The sequence below is a fragment of the Miniopterus natalensis genome, chromosome 12 (genome assembly GCF_054644295.1).
Source record: "Miniopterus natalensis isolate mMinNat1 chromosome 12, mMinNat1.hap1, whole genome shotgun sequence".
NCBI classification, from domain to species: Eukaryota; Metazoa; Chordata; class Mammalia; order Chiroptera; family Miniopteridae; genus Miniopterus; species Miniopterus natalensis.
This window is the reverse complement of record NC_142092.1, coordinates 24,081,448-24,101,184: the sequence shown is the minus strand read 5'-3', so window position 1 is coordinate 24,101,184 and position 19,737 is coordinate 24,081,448. Positions and strand designations below refer to the sequence as shown.

Here is a 19,737-nt window from a genome sequence, read left to right as displayed (position 1 = left end):
TGTATTTTTGCTTTAGAGAACTCCATAGAGTATTAGTGAGGAAAGAGAATGAATTATATGCATACTGACTTATTAAATTTAACTATCACTTGAAGGCTTTTCACCTTCAGGAGGTTGGAGGGGAAGGAAGGTAATAATTGCTCGTTCAGCCCTTGATGTGCTAGAAAAGAAAGAAACATTTACCTACATTTCTAAAACATTTTTCTGTGATAGATTTAAGATCTGGGTGCAAATTCCTTGACATTTCTCAAGAAGTGGGGGGTCTATATCCTTCCCATTTGAATCTGGGCAGGCTTTGTGACTGATTTGACCCATAGATTATGAAAGAAGGGGCACTGTGCCAGTTTTCCATCTTAGGCCTTAAGAAACAGGCAGTTTCTTCTGAAACAGGCACTCTGGGGGCTCTGAGCTACCATGGGGGAAGTTCAAATACCCTGAGCCTGCCATACTGGAGAAGGTACATTTAGATGCTCCAGCTGACGGTGCTAGCTGAGCCCAGCATCCGGTCCTCTCCTCCAAGGAGGCAGAGATGAGAATGAAGCCATCCTGGAGTCACTGGGCCAGCCTATTCTCCATCTGACAGCCACCACCGATAGCAGGTGAGAAACAAGAGTTCTCTAGCTGAACCAGCCTAAACTCCTGACCCACACCACTGTGAAATATCATAAAGTGGTTGTGGCTTTGAGTCACCAGGGTCGAACAAATAGTAACTAGAACATCCTATATCTCTTTTGTATTTTGCTTTCTCTTTTCTCACAGTGTCAACGTATCTTCTTGCAATGCTCCCATATCACTAAAGAAAACAAATGTCTTTTCTTTGTGCCCCAAATCATCATCGATTCAGAGTTAAAGAGGAGTTTAATTGACAGTGAGACCATCCATCGCTTGTTGGTAAGGTATAAAGTATTAAAGAACAAACAAGCGACTGAAGGAACATGAGACCTACCATAAGTACCCTGTTTTAGAGACGCATTCACTTGGAATGTAACTTCCTCCACCTCTCTCTTTTTTTCTTGCATACTGAACTCAATTTAACCTCCTTAAAGTTGTATGGCATTCATTACATACAACTACAGTGCTTTTTGGTGCCACATATCTGCAATAGTCTATGTGGAGCATGGGGTAGAATGCTTAGCTGGTCCCTTGCAGATTCACAAACCGTTCCTGCTCCTCCACCCCTCCCTCTCTGCCCTCACCTTTTGCTAGGATAATCAAGGGCTTCTCAAAATGTGGCTTACAACCTACTTGCACCCAAATCACCTACACAGCTGGCCAAAAATGCACATTCCCTGGCTCCATAAACTCATGAGCATTCTGGGGAGGAGGGGCTCAGTAATCTACATTTAAAACAGGCACCCAGGTGGTCTTACGCTTGAACTACTAACTTCAGGGACATTTTGCTGTCTTTTGCTTTAAGCCTCTCCCCTTTATGGTATTTCAATGTGACCCTTTTAAAATTGTTTAACAGTTCAAATTTGTTGTGGTTTCTAATATATCATCTCTCCCCTCATTTCCTGGGTTCTTTGCTGTTTTCAGTCATTTTAGGTCCCTTTTGTTTCCCTTATTGTTTGACTAACTCTCAATAATCCTTAAACTTGTAGGTTTCTTTTTAGAGATTATTACTGCAGCCATTTAAAAAACACAAAGGGGACAAGCCTCCTGATCTCCAGGTAACTAATAGTAGAAACATTTTCATTATACTTAGATTACCACATTATTTTTTTATTCCAGTTGTTTCAATGAGCTAGAAAAGGAGCCGCGAGACACTCTTTTTGCCCTTCCTTTGAATATGTTGATATTATTTCTATTATCCATATTTCAGAACACACCTGTGTCGTTTTCACACAGTCTGGTAAATATTATAATATTTAAGCATCACAAGGGCATCGATGCGTAACTGAACCCTGGACTGGCCAATCAAGACTCGCAAGGAGTGGGTTTCAGGAAACCAAGATGATGTGTCCTCAGCCACCTGAAAAAACATGCAGAGACTCAGGTTACATCTGGAATTCATTCGGGGTTTTCTCCGTCCATTCCTGATCCGTTTTCTCACCCCCCTCCCCATGAAAATTAGGTGATGTGGGTGAGTTCATTCTCATGCCCTTGTTCAGTTTCTCAAGGAGAATGTATTGATCACTCTGCCATGGTTCAAAGCAGGGCCTTGAGTGGTGAGGGGGGGATGGGGGTCTTTCAAAGCAGAAGAAGAAGGGAGGAACCCACGTGGCAGCTGGGATTCTTGAACTTGCAGGTAATGCAGAGAATGCGGTGATTTATGAAGTGCACGGCACTAAGCTATAGTAAAACTGTACAGCACAATTTAGAGCGTACTGTATTTCTCCAAACACGGTGATTTCATTTCAACCTCAACGGTTATTCTGCAGTCTATAAAATATTTACGTTGCCTTTCTAAATGTATACATTATTTACTGTACAGTCTGTAAAATATTTATGTGATTTTTTTTCCCTAAAGATACTGTATATATAGTGTATTACTTTTATTCACTCTTTCCCCCTTCCCAGAAATAAGCATGCAGTGAACTGGAGTAGCTTTTTGAAATCAAGAAACAGTGGCAGTGAAGGAGACGCGATGGAAAAGAAAGAAGGGAGGCATGTTTGTTCTCGATGGTCTCGCTCTCACCTGCCCGTAGGCTGTGGACCTGCGGTGGCTGAGAGAACAAGTGACCAAGAAGAGCAGTCGACAAACAGCTGTCAGGTGCTTTGGGTTCAATATGAAGGGCTGAAACAGAAAGTCATTATACACACATCCAAATTTCAAAGAAGAAAAGGAAGGGCAACATGTACACACACCACACACACACCGCACACACGCACATGCACGACATAAAACATAAATCATTCATCTGGTTCAACTACGTAGAACAGTGATTTTCAACCTTTCTCATCTCACGGCATGTGTAAACTAATTACTGCTGTTCTGCTGCACACCAAAATATATATTTTTTGCCAATCTGACAAAAATATATATATATAATTTTGATTCATTCACACCAGACAGCTATGGTTGCATTGGCTGTTGTCATTTTTTATTTGACAATCTAAGGGAAAAGAGGTCAGTACCCCTGACTAGTCAGGTATGCATGTTTTAATAATTCTTGTCACACACTGGTTGAAAATCGCTAGCGTACAGTAGGAACTTTATACTTTAGAACCTGACTAAACCATTGCTGCTCTCTCACCTCACTTGGTTTAATTCCAGAGGCATTTTCCCTAAGGTGAAGCTTAAAATGGGAAGGGGAAAACTGAGGCATTTGTTGAGAAAATTTGGGCTGATAAATACCACTACCATCCCCAATTTATGAGTAAATTGTCCCAAAGATCAAATTTCTCAAACAGTTGTTAAACTCTTCACGTCACTTGGAATACTTTGACACAAAGGCTCTGTCTATGCGTTGCTAAATATTTGGCTGAAAAGTAAAATAATGTAGTCAGCCACTAGAATGTTTTGTCTCACGATAGTAATTTGGTTTGAAGTTATCCAATTAGAATACAGACTTGGTTCACATTTATTGGAATGCGCAATACCATTAGTTCTCCATGTTATAGGGAAAATGGACTTCCTTTGCAGAAACTCAGGCTGGAGGAGGTCGGTGTAGAGCTCATTAAAAACATTTAACACTGAGCTAAATGTCAGCATACTTTGAAAGAGGCCTATTAGTTAATGTATACAAGAAGTTATCAGCACTTGTGATAAGCCAAAGAAACCAAACAGTGAGACCCATTAGAAGGTATTTGTAAGACAGTTGAACTCTAAGAAATGTTTTAGATAAATCAGATTGGGATTGACAGACAAAAAAAATAGCTCTTACAGGGAAGGATTTTTATTTAGAGCCTTTACCAGGAGCCAAAAATCCTGAGTTTTGTCTGACCTAAATGATTAAGTTGTCTACAATGAATTGGCAACTTCATTGGGGACAGGCAGGACATAAGTACATTGCTAGAAAAGGTTTTTATTTTTGTCTATTTGTAGATATGGTGGACATAATAGACAAGATCCCCACAGACACACATATAGTATTACGGCCTCCAAAGACTGTAATTTAAAACCTCCCTTGCTCAGTGCAGTCTGCTGGCATTACAGTGAAAAGCAGTTCTGGTACATAGTTCTGATCATCTGGCCAGATCTAAGAATAACATTTAGAACCTTTAGAGAAATATTTCTCTCGAATGGGCCTACAGAAAATACAAGGCTGTAATCTCTGTCAAGAATATTCTATACTGACAACTGAGAGGAGAACCATATAATTTGATAGTCGGTTGTGGGAGGGACACAGATAAGGAAAACTAATGAGTTACCCCCAAAACAGGCTAGCGTGGATTATCACTTGGTATCAAAAAAATATTTATAGGAAGGCGCAACATGTTGACAAAAGGATAGCAATTGAGACTATAGTACATGCCATACTATTTTATCATAATATATTTTAGATGCAAAATTTCAAAATAGGTATGATTGCCAGCTACCACCAATGGGAAAAAAAAATCAGTGATGCATACTACCATATCAAATTTTAATCAATTTAGATAATTGTGAGGCCTCTATGATTAACTAATTAAAAACCATGCCTTTGGGTGACTGAATGATTTGACCCTCACATAAAAATTTTGAATAAAAGCCAATTAAATGCCAGAGAATATTTTTAAAGCTGATAATTTTGGTTTACTTATACTTAATCTTAAATTATCCTTTCTCCGAATAATTAGATAGTAGAATCTGTTTTGTCTAGTAAGGCTACTTCTAGAGCATAACAACAAAAACATGTCATTAGCATAGGGAGGAATCCTCATCATTTTGGTTCTCAATAGCAGAAAGTATTCGCTTAGGTCACCCAAAAGTCAAATAAAATGATTAGGATAAAAATTAAAGGAAGGGGAGCCAAACTAAAACTATTAAATTTGTACCTCTTTTTCTTTGTTTTAATTTAGACAACTTTTAATTAAGTTTTAGTAGCATAATACTAGCTAAACATTTTATGGATTCCTACTATTTGCCAAATACTATTGTACATTATTTACATTTATTTAATCTTCCCAATAATCCTATGAGGCTGGTATACCACTGTGATCCCCATTTTACAGATATGATAACTGAGGCTTAAAGTCGATACCTTCCCCAATGGCATATATCAAATAAATAGGAGAGTTGAGATTTGAATGTAGGCACAATATACTGCATCTTGGTTTAACACAAGTGTCCTGATGACATAGCTCTCAGACAGCCCTATATCAAACTTTTTGTTTATCAAAAGTAAATAACTTTATCTATCTTACTTATTTCTGAATAATTACTTATTTCAAAAATATAATGTTGATGTTTTAATAGATTATAAAGGGAAATAATTATAATACGATATGAATATTGAAAAATTTAGAAGAGAAAGAAGGATCTAAAAGAAGTGTGTGTATGGCTGGAGTGGGGGGTGTATTTGGACATGGAGTTAAGAAAGACATACAAAAAATATTAAGAAACTTTCTCCTTCTAGTCAGTGAGGATTATACACAAAACATATTATTTTCCTAAGATAGCTCAAAGAAAAGGGAAAAGACACAAACTAAGGGGACAGGGTGAATTATAGCCTATTTGTTCTGAGTCTTGATGACTGGCATATTGCCTTTTCTCTCCAGGTTAGGAACCCACTGAAACATCCACAGTGACATTGCTTTGATCTCTATGGATCAACCTTTGGCCTCCTGGCATTTGATATTAGATACCTGTCTGTTTGGAGAACAGTTTGTGAGTGGCTATAATAAATACCACATTATAAAGTAGATAAGACAACAATAGAATCAAGTTTGTCCTGGTTCAAAGATTGTTTTGTGGACTGTTGGAGACAATGCTAGATTTATGATAAAGATAGCTGAGTTTACATTTTGGCATTTCCACTGATTATATGTTTGATATTTTGGAAGAGCTCCAAACATTTCTGTAGATTTCTTTCCAGAGTATTTTTAATTATTACAATGAATGCTTAGTTTCATTATTGTCCCATAGTTTTAGTGTGAGAATGGAAAATCCATGAAATTATCATTTTCCTCCATTTTTAAACCTTAAATGTTAAAAAGGTAGGTCATGATTTTTTCTCTCTCATTCAAGAATGCTATAATTATCACACGATGATGGCACAGTTCAAGTTCACAAACATCCATAACCACATCATCTGCCTTACAGACACTAAAAGTTGGTAGGATATCAGAAAGAAAAAGCAAGTACCACACAACAAAGGTATGGTTCATGATATACATCATATTACTTTAAAATCTAATACTTTAAGTGATAGCATGTTTAGACAAAATGTATACATAGTTAAAAATCAGCAAAAGTCCAAAATTACTCTATTCAAACGTCAAATCACAGATTTTAGATCAGTTGCTGTAATAATTTGAAGGTCAGACCATATATTATTGATACCTTCCATTCAGCCTGGTTTGACTTCAAGGAGCCATTGAGTTCTGCACCAAGTAGGAAGGAGAGTGTATGGTAAGGCAGGCTTCCAAACACAAAAATGAAAGTATAGCTGGCTCTTCAGTAAACTGGAACTGGGTGAAGGTCAGAAACAGAATCAGTTCTGGGTCTCACAGGGTCACAGATGTCTTACTCCGTCTTTCAGGTTCCACGTGCTTTATTTCAGCTCTAGTTGTCCTGACACTGTCTGTCTAATCGTTCACTAGATTGGCTTCCATGGCTAATACCTGGTCCAGCACGGTGGTGACCCCAGGTTTATTTCATCGTATCCATCCAATATTCTCACTCGCCAACTGCAGCCCTGATTCTCAAATGAGGAAGCTTGTCTACTCCAGATGAAGTGTGTGTATCTAAATCTTTAGTTAGAAAGAGGAGGGTCATGAACAGTTTCAATATCCTTCTTTCATATTTTAATATAAATTCTATATTTGGAAAAGTTAATAATTAACCAATGTTTCATCATACAAATATGGAAACTAAAGCTCCACAAAATTTTCCTGGGGAATGAGAGAAAAAAAATGTTAAAATTTAGAAGCACACTTGGCTGAAATCTCTGTTTCTGTGTCTTTTAGTTCTAACTCAAAAGAGAGTGTGAGTTGGCCTCACTGACTAGCCAGCCAGTGAAGCAGGTTTTCCACCTCTGGTCTAGCCCATTGTTATAGGAAAGAAAACCACAGAGGAACAAACTTGACCTATCCCTTCAATAAGGGCTATGGGTAATGTAGTTTCCAGAGAAGAGCACTGTGGGTGGTTAGTTCCCCCCCCCCCCAAATCTGTTAACTGTGCAGCTGCAATAGTCAAGCTTCATGAAGAGACAAATCTTGGATTCAAACTTGCAGAAAGGGGTATAATTTAAATAAATATAATTTAAATAAATCAAGAATCAAGAAGAGAGCATTCTGGGAAGGATATGTCAAAAGCAAAAGTATCCAAAATGGAGTTTATGCAATGTTTTGAGAATAATTGATATAGTAATGGGTTTGTAGCAGATTAACCTGTGAGATAGGGCCCAAAGCAGTTTTGAAACCCAAATCACAAATGTAATTGCTCTCAGGGAACACACTCTCTACTGCCAATGAATATTTCTGTTGGGAAAAGATTCTTGGTTAAAAGCAGCCAAGTTTGCAAAATATATTTACCATCAGTAAGGAGTAGCTGGAGCCTGCTACCAAGGAAGAAGCCAGTGGTCCAGCCATGCTCTCACCAGACTTTCTTCCAATGTGGTTTTCCAACTGGACGTGGAGAACAGATAAGCACCTATCTCTAAAGGGTTGGGGTTCATATCTTTAAAGTAAAAAAAAAAACCCACACCTTTCCTTATATAGTTCTTTTCTTCCTTCCTTATTTTCAAGGAAGTAACTTTTCCTTGGAAGCAAGGAAGGGAAATGGAGCCAAAAAGAGGAGGGTGTGTGTGTGTGTGTGTGTGTGTGTGTGTGTGTGTGTGTGTGTGTGTGTGTGTGTGTGTGTGTGACTGGAGCGAGCGAGGACAGGTGGGGAAGAAGGAAGGCGGTTATTGGGGCACGGAAGGCTGGCTTTCCTTTATAGTTTTACCTCCCAGGGCCATTCCACGTGACCTCTTTCTAACATATCTCAGATAAGAGGTAAAGCAAGGTGGTGAGAGGGACTTGCAGATTCTATGAAAATACAGAAGTTATTAATTTTAGTAAAGCTGGATGCTTCAGAAAAATCATGGAGTTTCGTCCCCTCCTCCCTCCCTTCCTCCCTCCCCCCCCTTTTCCCCTTCCTTCCTTCCTCCCTCCCTCCCTCCCTCCCTCTCTCTCTCTTCCTTTCTTCTTTCCTCTTTCTCCCTTTCTTTCGCCTGACACCCTCATGCAGTATTTACATGCTGTATTACAATAAGTGACCCAGATAGGATTCTGTGCAGCACTTCCATGGCTCTTGTCCGTTTCTCCTGTTAGGTGGAGAAATGGACAGCCTTTGTCACATGCATTTGAGGGGAGGCTCCATTTCTCTCAGCCTAGGCCTGCTGAGACAGCTCCTGGTATGCCTATTTTGACTTCTCTCTCTGTTCTGTCTTCCTGGCCCAGTTGTCAGTTTATTTTGCCTTCAGGCTGAACAGGGCCTCTCCCTTCCTGCTAGGGCTTTGCGGCTGCTCCATCAGCAAGTTACTGGCCCTCTTCTCTCTGCAGCAACTTTTCCTCCTCCCACCTGGCTTCCAAACACATACCCAGGGTTGCCCAGGACGGCCCTATCTGCCCTAGGGCATCATCTGTTCCTTATTCTGTAGGCTGGAGGGCGAGTTCTTTAACTTTCCTTTACCTCGTGGGGAGCCAGGCCCTCCCAGGCCTCTGTGAGGGAGAGAGCTGATTCCCAGGGTTCCTGCAGGCCAGAAGTTACTGGCTTCTCCAAAGCTGTGACTTTGTTTTAAGAACCTACATGAGTCTGTTATTACTGAGTACCCCAGAGGCTAATCACTCTGAGGGAGTGTGATCCTGTCCTGTCTAGGAGAGAACACTGCGCAGCCTTTGTCTCCTTGCTGTGTGCCGCCTGACACAGCTCGACCTCCTGCCAGGGCCTTCCCAGCATTCCCCCGCTCACCCTCCCTGGGGTGCTCACCCTCCCTGGGGCCCAGCGAGACCTTCACACCAGCAATTCACAGAGGTGGGAGGGCAAGGGGACTTGCGATGTTGAAGCAAATTTGACAGACTGTCTCAAAGCACAATAGTATTATGGCTCTACCTCAGTTTGTGTTCTCTCTCTGTGTTCATGAAAGTTTTGCTATCTATGATTTCAAAACATTTTTTTCATTCCTCTATTGTGAAATACAATATGCAGTTAGAAAAAGTGCATAAAACAGATTGGTTTAGGTTAATGAAATATTATAAAGCAAATAGCTATGTTCCTACCACTTTTATTATTTAAAATGCTACTTTTTTTTCAGGCCAAAAAAAAAAAACAGTCCACTAAAATTTGGTCCCTTTTGACTTATGGAAAATAATTAGGAATACATTAGTGAAAATACTGATTTGGTTTTTACTATCTCAATGGTACAATAGTTATGTTATACACATATATTTTGCTAAGCAATCAGCTCAACTATTGGCCTTCATGGTTATCTGAGACAAAAACTTTATTTTAGTTTACTTCCCCTTATTAAACTGCTGAATTTAAGGACTTTCTCCTACTTCTGCAAAGCTTAACTCAAGAAAAGCAAATTGATCTGCATATTAGGGTAAGCAAAGCACATTCTTGGTACTTATAAAGTAAAACAACTATCAAATGTCTCAGTGAGTCTAGATATCTTAGATGAGTTACTTTTTGAGCATTCAGAGTTTAAGATCATTTTCCCCATTCCCATAAATGACTCTGCAGGGCTGACTAAAGTTAGGAGTCTTTTCATGTCAATATTTAATGTGTGCCTACTATGTGTTAGGCATTGTTCTAGATGCTTGAGCCATAGTAGCGAAGAAACAAAGATCCTCACTCTTCTGGAGCTTACCTGATAGCAGTCAAGAAAGAGGCTATAACAATAAACATAATATCTATATAACTTATACAGTATGACAGAAGGTGATGAGTGCTATTGAAAAAAGAAAACAGCAGAGGCAGAGCCTTGGGAGAGCAAGGTGGGGTGGGTAGGCAGAGTGCTGCATTAAATAGGGTTGTCACGATACATCTTCTTGGAAAGGTAAGACGTGATCAAAGGCTTGGATAGGGCGGGGGAGTTAGCTGTACAGATATCTGGGGGAAGGACATTCCAGTGGGGTGCAGGGAGCAGCCTGAGCAAAGGCCTTCGGAAGGTAGCATGCCAAGTGTGTCTGGGGAGCAAGCAGCCGGGGCTGAGCAGCTGGAGCAGAGAGAGGGAGGAATGAAGGAGTTGGAGGCAAGGTTGGAGATCTGGGGACCTTTCATATAGAGCCCTGTGGGTCACAGGGAGGACTCTGGCCTCTATTCTAGTAAAATGGTGAGCCGTGATGTTGGACCAGGACTCTTGAGAGCCATGTTTCTGCTTTGCCAGCTGCCCCCTGTTTGACTCTACCAACAGAGGGGCTGCCACAGTAGAAGGGGGAGAAAGGACTCGATCCTTCCTGTTTGGCTCCTATTTGCTTCCTGACCCAGCAATGCTTGCTCAATCCAGCCGTAGTAGTAATCCCTTCCCTTAGCAACTTTTCTAGCACTCACAGAACTAGCCTCATCACACTCTCTCAGAAGCACCCGCACCTTCCAGTTAGTGCCCCTCTGTAGAGGCCTAAGCTACCAAGTGTAATATTTCCAACCCTGTTCCTTGATTCTGCAGCCATGGTCACTGTTTCCTGTGCTTTCTACCTTCTTTACACCACTTTTTGCCTTTTCACACAGTTAACAAGTGTTTATATTCTATTCTCTGTTAGCATAATTGATATGAGTACAGTTTTTTGTTTGTTTTTTTGTTTGTTTGTTTTTTAGCCTGGGCAAGTAGAAGAATGAATTTGCCATCAACCAAGGTGAGGAAAGCTGTAGGTAGAGCGGATTTGGAAGAAAATATTTAAAAATACAGCTTTGGCCATGTTATTTAGACAAACAGAGATGTGAAGTTGACAGTTGGATATTAGTACAGAACTAATTTTCATTCTTTTCCATATGGCCCTTGGGCCATGATCACAACTTTTGCTATACCCGAAATATTCATTGAATGCTTTATGTTCTTGAATTTAATTTAATTTCAAGGGTTTGAATCACTCGGTTAAGAACACTGGTGTGGGAATTAGAACTAGGTTTGAATCCTAGCTCTGGTTGATCAGTAACATTGAATAAGATATAAGATATAAAACCTTTATAAGCTTCAATTTCATCAGCTATAAAAGTAGGAGGGATGATACCAAAGTTTGATAGTGATTGAAAAGTGGAAATTAAAAAATATACAGTGGTGAGTACCCAGTAACCTTCAAGAATAAAATGTCTTCCTGAGTTATCTGTAAAATAGGGTAATATCTATTTTATAGCCTTTTTATTATTACATCAGAACAAGACTTGTAAATCACTGAACACAGAGCCCTCTACACAAGAGGCACTTGATAAATCTGAGTTTCCCTCTTAGCATACTATTGCATCGAATTCCTATAACAGCTCTCCTATTTACAAACTCAACAGCATTTTTCAAAATATGTTCCACACAGTATTAATTCCAGGGGATGTTAGTAGAAGGTTAACTCAATAAAATAGTCATAAATGTAAAGTTAAATAAGAGTAACCAGCATGTTCAAATATATAGATTTTGATCAACATAAAATAGTAGTTTTATCCCTCACTCACCCTCTACACTTAATTGAGTGCGGGTAACCCTCTTCTGTCTCTGGACTGGCTACTTTGACAGGCAATCACTTGTCTGCTCATTCTTAGTAACAGGCCGTATCACAGTCATTGGAAATCCTAAGTATATCTCAATTCAGATCTAGTAGATCCTCAAATAACATTATTTTGTTCAACATCATTTCATTATAATACTGATGAGGGGGAAAAATCAGTTCTTGGCCAGGGCCACTGTGTGTGTAGCACTGGCAGGTTCTCCCATGCTTGCATGGTACTTCAAGTACTTCAGTTCCTTCTCACATCCCAAAGATATGCATGTGAGGTGAACTGGCATGTTTCATTGCCCCCGTCTGCTTGAGTGTAGATGCGATATGCCCTGTGATGGAAGGGAGTCCTGTCCAGGGCGGGTCTCGCCTGGTGCCCTGAGCTGCTGGGTTAGACTTCAGCCGCATGACACCCTGAACTAGAATAAGCGAGCTGGAAACAATTATTTGTTTTTATGCATCCTCCTTAAATCTATGTATAGCTCATATTTATTTCAATGTTGAATATTAGAAGTGTTTTGGATCTTTATTTAGAAGTTTGGTAATATTTTGTAACCTGAAATATGCTGTAGGAAATAAACTCTTGTTTATATCAATTAACTTAGGTAAAACAGGTTGCATTATACGATGTTTATTAAACTGCAGTTTCCAAGAACCTAATGATGACATTAAGTGAGAACTTACTGTAATAGCTTGTTCAGGCCTCGAGAGTAGCAGGTGACTAGCTACCATGTTTGGTTTGTAGCTGTAGGTATCTTTGCCCTCTGTGGCCCTCCGCCCTTATTACTCAGTATGCTCACCCTCATTTGGCTGGACCAAGCCCTTTTTAGACCATCTGAAGGGTCCCAGAGAATGACAACATATTTTCCAAGGGACTACACTGCCTTCCAAAGTTAAGTTGGAGAAACAAATTTATTCTATCTATGACCAATCCCAAAGAGTCACCTCCTCTTTACCAGGCTATAGATACCTGGAACCCAGATATGTTAGTTCGCTGCTACCCAGGAGGTATCAGGAAAGAGGTAAGTTGCTTCTAAGAGGTATGGAAGTTTCTGAGAGAGCATAGCATTCAGATTAAGAAAATAGACTCTGTACCCAAATCGAGCTCTACTTCTTGCCAGCTGTGACTTTGAACAAGTTACTTAACCTCTCTGAGCCTGTTTTTCATCTCTAAAATGGGATACTAACAGAGTCATGTGAGGATGAAAGGAGTTGACACATCAACTAGGCACTGATACATTACAGACACTTGGTGTTAGCTGTTGATATTAGAGAATTTACAATTCAGTTAGAAGAACTAAAACAATCCAACAGTTAGTGCTAAACTGCTGTGAAAATGTGAAACAAGAGCTAAAAAAACAACAGTGTGGGTCACAGAAGTCAAGAGTGATATTACAAAAGAGGACAGAAGGGATCTGAGCCTTAGAAAATGGAGAGGAAATCTGTGCTACTTCTGCTTTCATTCTTTTGTTGTTGTTTTTGGAATGAGGACAAGAGAGCCAGAGATTATGGCACTATATGAAGGGGAAATGTTGAGAAAGAGACAGTGAATTTCTGTTTCTCCTTTTCTGGAGGTCCATGTCATTACGTTGTGATTGGAAAACTGGCTTCGGTCTACTGCTGGGGGGATGGGATGTTATCTTCTCATTACGGCACTTTAACTATAGATCCTCTGTTCATAATCCTAATTTAATTTTTTGGTTTTTTACAAAGCAGGTAGGCATGACTCCCTTTCTTTACTTGGCATTTATATCCCTAGCATTATTATATAATGTAGCTTTTGAAATAATTTCAATTTGGATCAAGTTCATATTTTCTATGAGCTATTAGTCTCCAAAGCTGTAGCTGCAGTACCAATTGGCATATAATTTTAGAGGCTGTCATAAAATGCAAAAGAATGGATCGGATATTTAATATTCAATACCCCCAAAAGATTGCTGAAATTATTTTTCTTAAAAAAAAAGATAACTAAGAACTTGGATGAGACATTTTTTAGTACAAATACCAATGAGATCAACAAAAATCACTCACTGAAGGGGAACATTGCTTATCACTCATACTTTGAGAAAAGGGAAAGCATTCCAGTTCTACAGATTTACTTCTCCTGCAATTCACTGTGCTTTTAAAAAGAGCAGCTTGGCAACATAGAAACTTAGACTCACATTTCTATCTATAAATCACCAGTTGGTCCCTTATGTTGACAGTTTCTGTACAAAATCAGAGGACTTCAAAGTGTTCCAGCAACAAAATGTAAGAAATTGTAGAACACATAAATTTCAAGGGTTTTCTACCTACATCAGCAACATCGCTTTAGCAAAATACTGACAGGATATTCAAGTGCCAAGATGGAAAATAAAATAAAATAAGGTAAATATCAAAACAGAATTCAAATGAAGGGGCGTTCTTGTATAACCAAATGAATTACTGGGAGATGTCATTCTGGCTTAATAAGCTGCTTGTTACTTTCCTAAGTGAAGACAAGTTAAGTTGGAAATATAAAGGGAAAAGTGCCAAGTTCAAAATCAAGGACCAGACAAAAAAAGTACTATTCTGAACAAATGTTGTATCTTTCATCTGTCAATTATTAAGCAGTTATAATTATATGGGCCGAACACTGGGAAGAAACACAAGATAAATACACTTAGTTCCTGCCTTCAAGGAGCATATAACTTATAGTTTTATGATTAGAAATGTAACATCAACTTTTTTAAGTGCAAGATTCAATGAAGGCATAATTATGTGATAGGAGACTATGGGATCACCAGCCTAACCATCTCTAGGATCTAAGAAGAAATACTCTTGCCAGAGTTTTCCTTACAAATTGTTAAGCACTTGGTGATCCTAAAAGGAGCAAGCCAACTTTTTCATGAATAGCCTATTCACACACAGGGATCTGGACCTTTATATTGACTTTTACCATTTCTAATTATTTTTTACAAGTGATACAAAGGGGGGAGTGAGAAAGAAAGAAAAAAAACACTTTTAAAATCAACTCCTTAAAAATGTCATAGTTTCACTTTTCTCTTTCATTTAATTTAAGTGCCTTGGCTATTGCCTTTATATTGTACTTATTTGTAACGATCAGTTAAATTGATGAATGGCAGAAATAGTAAGTTTAATAGGTTGTGCTTAATATTTTGCTTTTGAGCTAATGTTCTTCTAAATTAGTTAGGTTTAAATGATCATGTCTTCCATTACAACTGCCTCAAATTCTAAAAATCTTATCCCTAGATTAAGGACATTGAAAGGAAATGTACCAGGAGGAAGGCCTTGAGTGTTATAGAGCTAATATCTTAATGCATTGCTATTGCTTTATTGATTGGAATCGATCTGGCCTTTTGTTCATTTTCATAGGTGCTCCATTTTGACAGTGATTGTGAAAACTGAGAAATATGCCTACTCACAGATTTCTTTATTTTAACAGAAATCTCAAATCTTACTACAAAATGTCTTAGCCCAAATATGCACTGTTTTTGAGAGAGTTGATAATAATTCATTTGCCTCCCCTGTGTTCTTCCTAGCTTTTTGAATTTAAATGCTTATGGTTGAAAATGTATACAGTAAGTCCCTACTTAATGTTATCAATAGGTTCTTGGAAACTGTGACTTTAAGCAAAACATGGTAAAATGAAACCAACTTACCACAGGATAATTGATATAAACAAATTGATTTGCCATGGCTGGTGTGGCTCAGTTGGTTGGAGTGTCCTCCTGTACACCTAAGGGTGGCGGGTTTGATTCCCAGTCAGGGCACAGGCGCGAGTTGCAGGCCCAATCCCCAGTGTGGGGGGTGCAGCAGGCAGCCAATCAATGACTCTCACCATTGATGTTTCTATCTCTCTCGCTCCCTTCCTCTCTCTGAAATCAATAAAAACATATTTTAAAAAATCACCTAACTTCTAAGTAAAGACCCCAAACCCTTCTAATATTTAACACTGAAATAAATGTGGGCTATACAATCATTTATGAAAGATTAATAAAAGCAAGTAAGACAATTATTTTCTAACCCATTTATTCCAGTTCAGGATCGCAGGTGGCCAAAGCCTGCCCTGGAAGTACAGGGTGCCAGGTGGGAACCCATCCTGGACAGGACACCCATCCATCGCAGGGCGCATCACACCCAGGCTCACTCAGACTGGGACAGGTAGACACTCTACTTCACCTCAAGTGTGCACACCTTTGGGATGTGAGAGGAAACGACTGCCTGAAGAAAACCCACGCAAGTGTGGAGAGAGTGTGCCAACTCCACAGACAGTGGCCTCAGGTGGGAATCAATTTTTTTTCTCATCAATGTTATAATAAAATGATGTTGAACAAAATGAAATTACTCGTGAACCTGCTATATACACACATACATTTTATATATGTAGACTTGGTTCGTATCACTAGGGATTCCTGTTGAGAATAATTTAACAAATCTTTCCTTTAAAAGGTCACAGTAATGACAATGGATATTTAAAACCACATAGTGGTGCCCGGCCTGGCATGGCTCAGCGGTTGAGCATCGACCTAGGATCTACCTAGGATCCAGGAGATTGTGGTTTGATTCCTAGTCAGGGAAGGTGCCCGGGTTGCGGGCTCAATCCCCGGTCGGGGGCTTGCAGGAGGCTGCTGATCAATGACTCTCTCATCATTGATGTTTCTAGCTTTCTCTCTCCCACTCCCTTCCTCTCTCTGAAATCAATAAAGATAAATTTTTAAAAAAATTTAAAAACCACATAGTGGACTTCAAAGCATAGGCAAGAGGGCACCTGATTCCAAAAAGATCATTTCTAGGCATCACACTCAGTCGAAACAGACGAGCAAGAGGAGGGAGGTGGAAATTGTGGTTTGTGGGTAAAATTAACAGTAGTATTTCCACAATCATTGTTCTCCTTTTGCATCAATGCTTTTTTTTTTTTTTTTTTTTCTTTTCTGAAAAACACCAGGGCTTTATTCATCGGTTGGCTGTGTTTGTGGTTTGCAGAGGTGTCATTGTTCTTAGCCACATCCTGTTTTCCCTTAGATGGCCTTTTAGGTTCAGTGTGAGTAACCAGAGGGTCAACTGTGTCATCTTTCACGATGGAGAAAAACATTGTGTTGTTCAGGAAAACAAGAGCCCAACTTTAAACTGTTGCTTTTAGTTCTCAATTTTGAAAATAAACTTTATTTCCCACTAACATTTATTGCTGTAAAAACTCATGGGCACCGGATTGGTGGATAATCATTTCTCAACTCTAGGAGGAGGCAGAATTAATTTTTCGTGGTCAGTACTAGTCTGTTTATTTTTCACTTATTTATTTTTTATTTAAGTATAGATCAATTCTCAATTTACCCTTACCCTGTAATAGTGACCTGCTTCTAAAAATATTTGGGCAAAGGAGAATTGGTCTTATTTCTGCTAGACTGTTGGACTTTCTCCCTGCATCCTAACTCAGTTGAGGGGTACTGTGCCAGGCACCCCCATGGAAAATTGCTGCTAGCAATAGGGGACCTCAGAAAAAGTGTGTAGACATGGGCAGAGTCTCTTCACTCTACAGCACATCCCTGCCTTTTCTCACCACTCCACACAATTGTGTTAGACATTACAGTGTGAGTGATGGTATAAGAAATATGATTATCCTCATAGTTAAAGAGCCAGACCCACACCCACATGATTAAAGCTTTTACACTTTGTGGGCATCCTCTCCTGGTGCACCTAAGTCCTGCAGTGCTGCCCTCAGGTCAATGACTTCCTCATCTGCCCTAAGGAAACTGTCACCCAGTGCCGTCTTGGCCTAGCCCCCCGTCTGTCTTGCTCCTACCATACAGAGCACATTTCCCCAAGTCAGAGTTAAGTACTCAGTGGGCTCTGCCTCTCCTAAGTCCTATAGAACAGGCTAAAGTGGTCGCTGATCCCTCCAAGACCAGCCCCCTGGTTATCTCTCCACCAGTGATGAATTTAGATATGTCTTTTATTCTTCTAAATGTCTAACAGGCACTTTTGGGTCAACTCACATTTCTCCCAAAGAACGACTAAGTTTACAGATTTTTCAATCTAAATCCTTAAAGAGAAAAAACAATGTTGGACTCATCCTAGAATCTGCAAGTTATCATATTATTATAACCAAATCTTTCTTTTTATTTTTTGATCCCTCACAACTCAAGTCTCCTGTGAACACAAAACAGAAAACACACTAAAAATTCCAAACACCTCTTCATGGCTCCTCCTCTGGCTATCCAGAGACTCAGCCAAAGCTTCGAAATTACTTCCCTAGTTTCTGATTTCTGACTGGGTGGGAAGGCTTGTATGTTTTCTTTTTTTTTCTTTTTCTCAGTTATATTTGCAAGGAAACCTGGTTGTGAATTTGGACAGTTTACAAAAGATTAATTCCGGTTTGCTTCACAGATTATGGACAAAGTATCAAGCTTAACATGAGAAAGCTTAAGCAAAAATTCAGCTTAACTATTGACGTGCTGTTGGATTTCATAGAGTTTTCTTAAATCCTTAGTAATTCTGTTTCCTTTTATATAAAATGTGACTAATAGTGCTCATCTCAGGGATATATTAATGTTAAATGAGTAAAATTAAATGAGAATAGTTAGCATAACTCCCAGGGTGTGATTAGAGATCAGAAAGTGTTGAACAGTAAATCCATATCTGGCATTGCTGCATAATGATGGAAGGTCATTACCAATTTTATGAACAAGCAAACTTTAGATGAGATTGCTAATGACTTGTAATATTGACTATATTTTCATTTTCACCCTAATTTGGTAATGCTATGTTGCATTAGAGCTTTTAGTTTTACATGCAATTTTTCTTTTTGTCTTTAGAATTTCACGAACAATATTAATTGATGGGATACTAATCAATTATAGCTCATAGGCAGATATTAGGTTACGATCATTTTTCTTGAATTTTTATGTAGGAACTATTCTGGGAACACATTATTAATTTTCTTCACTTGCTATTTATAATGACAGGAATAGTCCCCATTTATTGAGCCAATAAATAATTGTGGCTATGTGGCTGGAAGATTAAGTACCTAATATACATTATCTCATTTAATCTCCACTTCAACTATGATGTTGAGAAGGCTAACATCATTTCACAGACTGGGAATCCGATACTTAGAGACATTAAATAGCTGGCACAAGGGTTAGCAGCTAGAAAGCGGGAGGGCTCTGTTAAGGCCAGTCCTGATACCAATGCTTGAACATTCGTTATCTACACACACCATTCACATGTTGTGCTATCTTTTTTTTTTTTAGTTTTAATTTTTTAAAAAAATTATCTTTATTGTTGAAAGTATTATAGATGTCCCCTTTTTTCCTCCATTGATCCCTCACCCCAAATCCACTCCACTCCCAGTCCTTCGCCATGCCAATGCCTGTGTCCATAGGTTAGGCATATAAATGTGTAAGTTCTTTGATTAATTTTGATTAATCTCTCCCCAGCCACTCCCCTACCCCCACCTTCCCTCTGAGATCCCTCAGTCTGTTCCATGCTTCTATGGCTCTGGATCTGTTTTGTTCATCAGTTTATTTTGTTCATTCTATTCTACATATGAGTGAGATCATGTGGTACTTCTTTCTCTGACTGGCTTATTTCGCTTAGCATAGTACTCTCCAGTTCCATCCATGCTGTCCCAAAGGGTAAGAGATCCTTCTTTTTTATAGCTGCATAGTATTCCATGGTGTAAATGTCCCACAGCTTTTTTATCCACTCATCTACTGATAGGCACTTGGGCTGTTTCCAGATCTTAGCTATTGTAAACTGTGCTGCTATGAACATAGGGGTGCATAAGTTCTTTGTGACTGGTGTTTTGGTTTTCTTAGGATATATTCCTAGAAGTGGGATCACTGAGTCAAATGGCAGTTCCATTTTTAATTTTTTGAGGAAACCTCATATTGCTTTCCATAGTGGCTGCACCAGTCTGCATTCCCACCTGCAGTGCACTAGGGTTCCCTTTTCTCCACACCCTCGCCAGCACTTGTTAAT

At 39.2% G+C, this 19,737-nt stretch overlaps 1 long non-coding RNA gene across 1 annotated transcript in view; it reads right to left on the bottom strand.

The window, feature by feature from the left end:
- Nucleotides 1-2,557: 2,557 nt before the first annotated feature.
- LOC148091797 (uncharacterized) overlaps nt 2,558-19,737 on the bottom strand; it is a 283,883-nt gene continuing 266,703 nt past the window's right edge. Inside the window, exon 3 of the long non-coding RNA XR_015715434.1 lies at nt 2,558-2,737. This is a non-coding gene — a long non-coding RNA (uncharacterized LOC148091797). The remainder of the gene's footprint in view (nt 2,738-19,737) is intronic.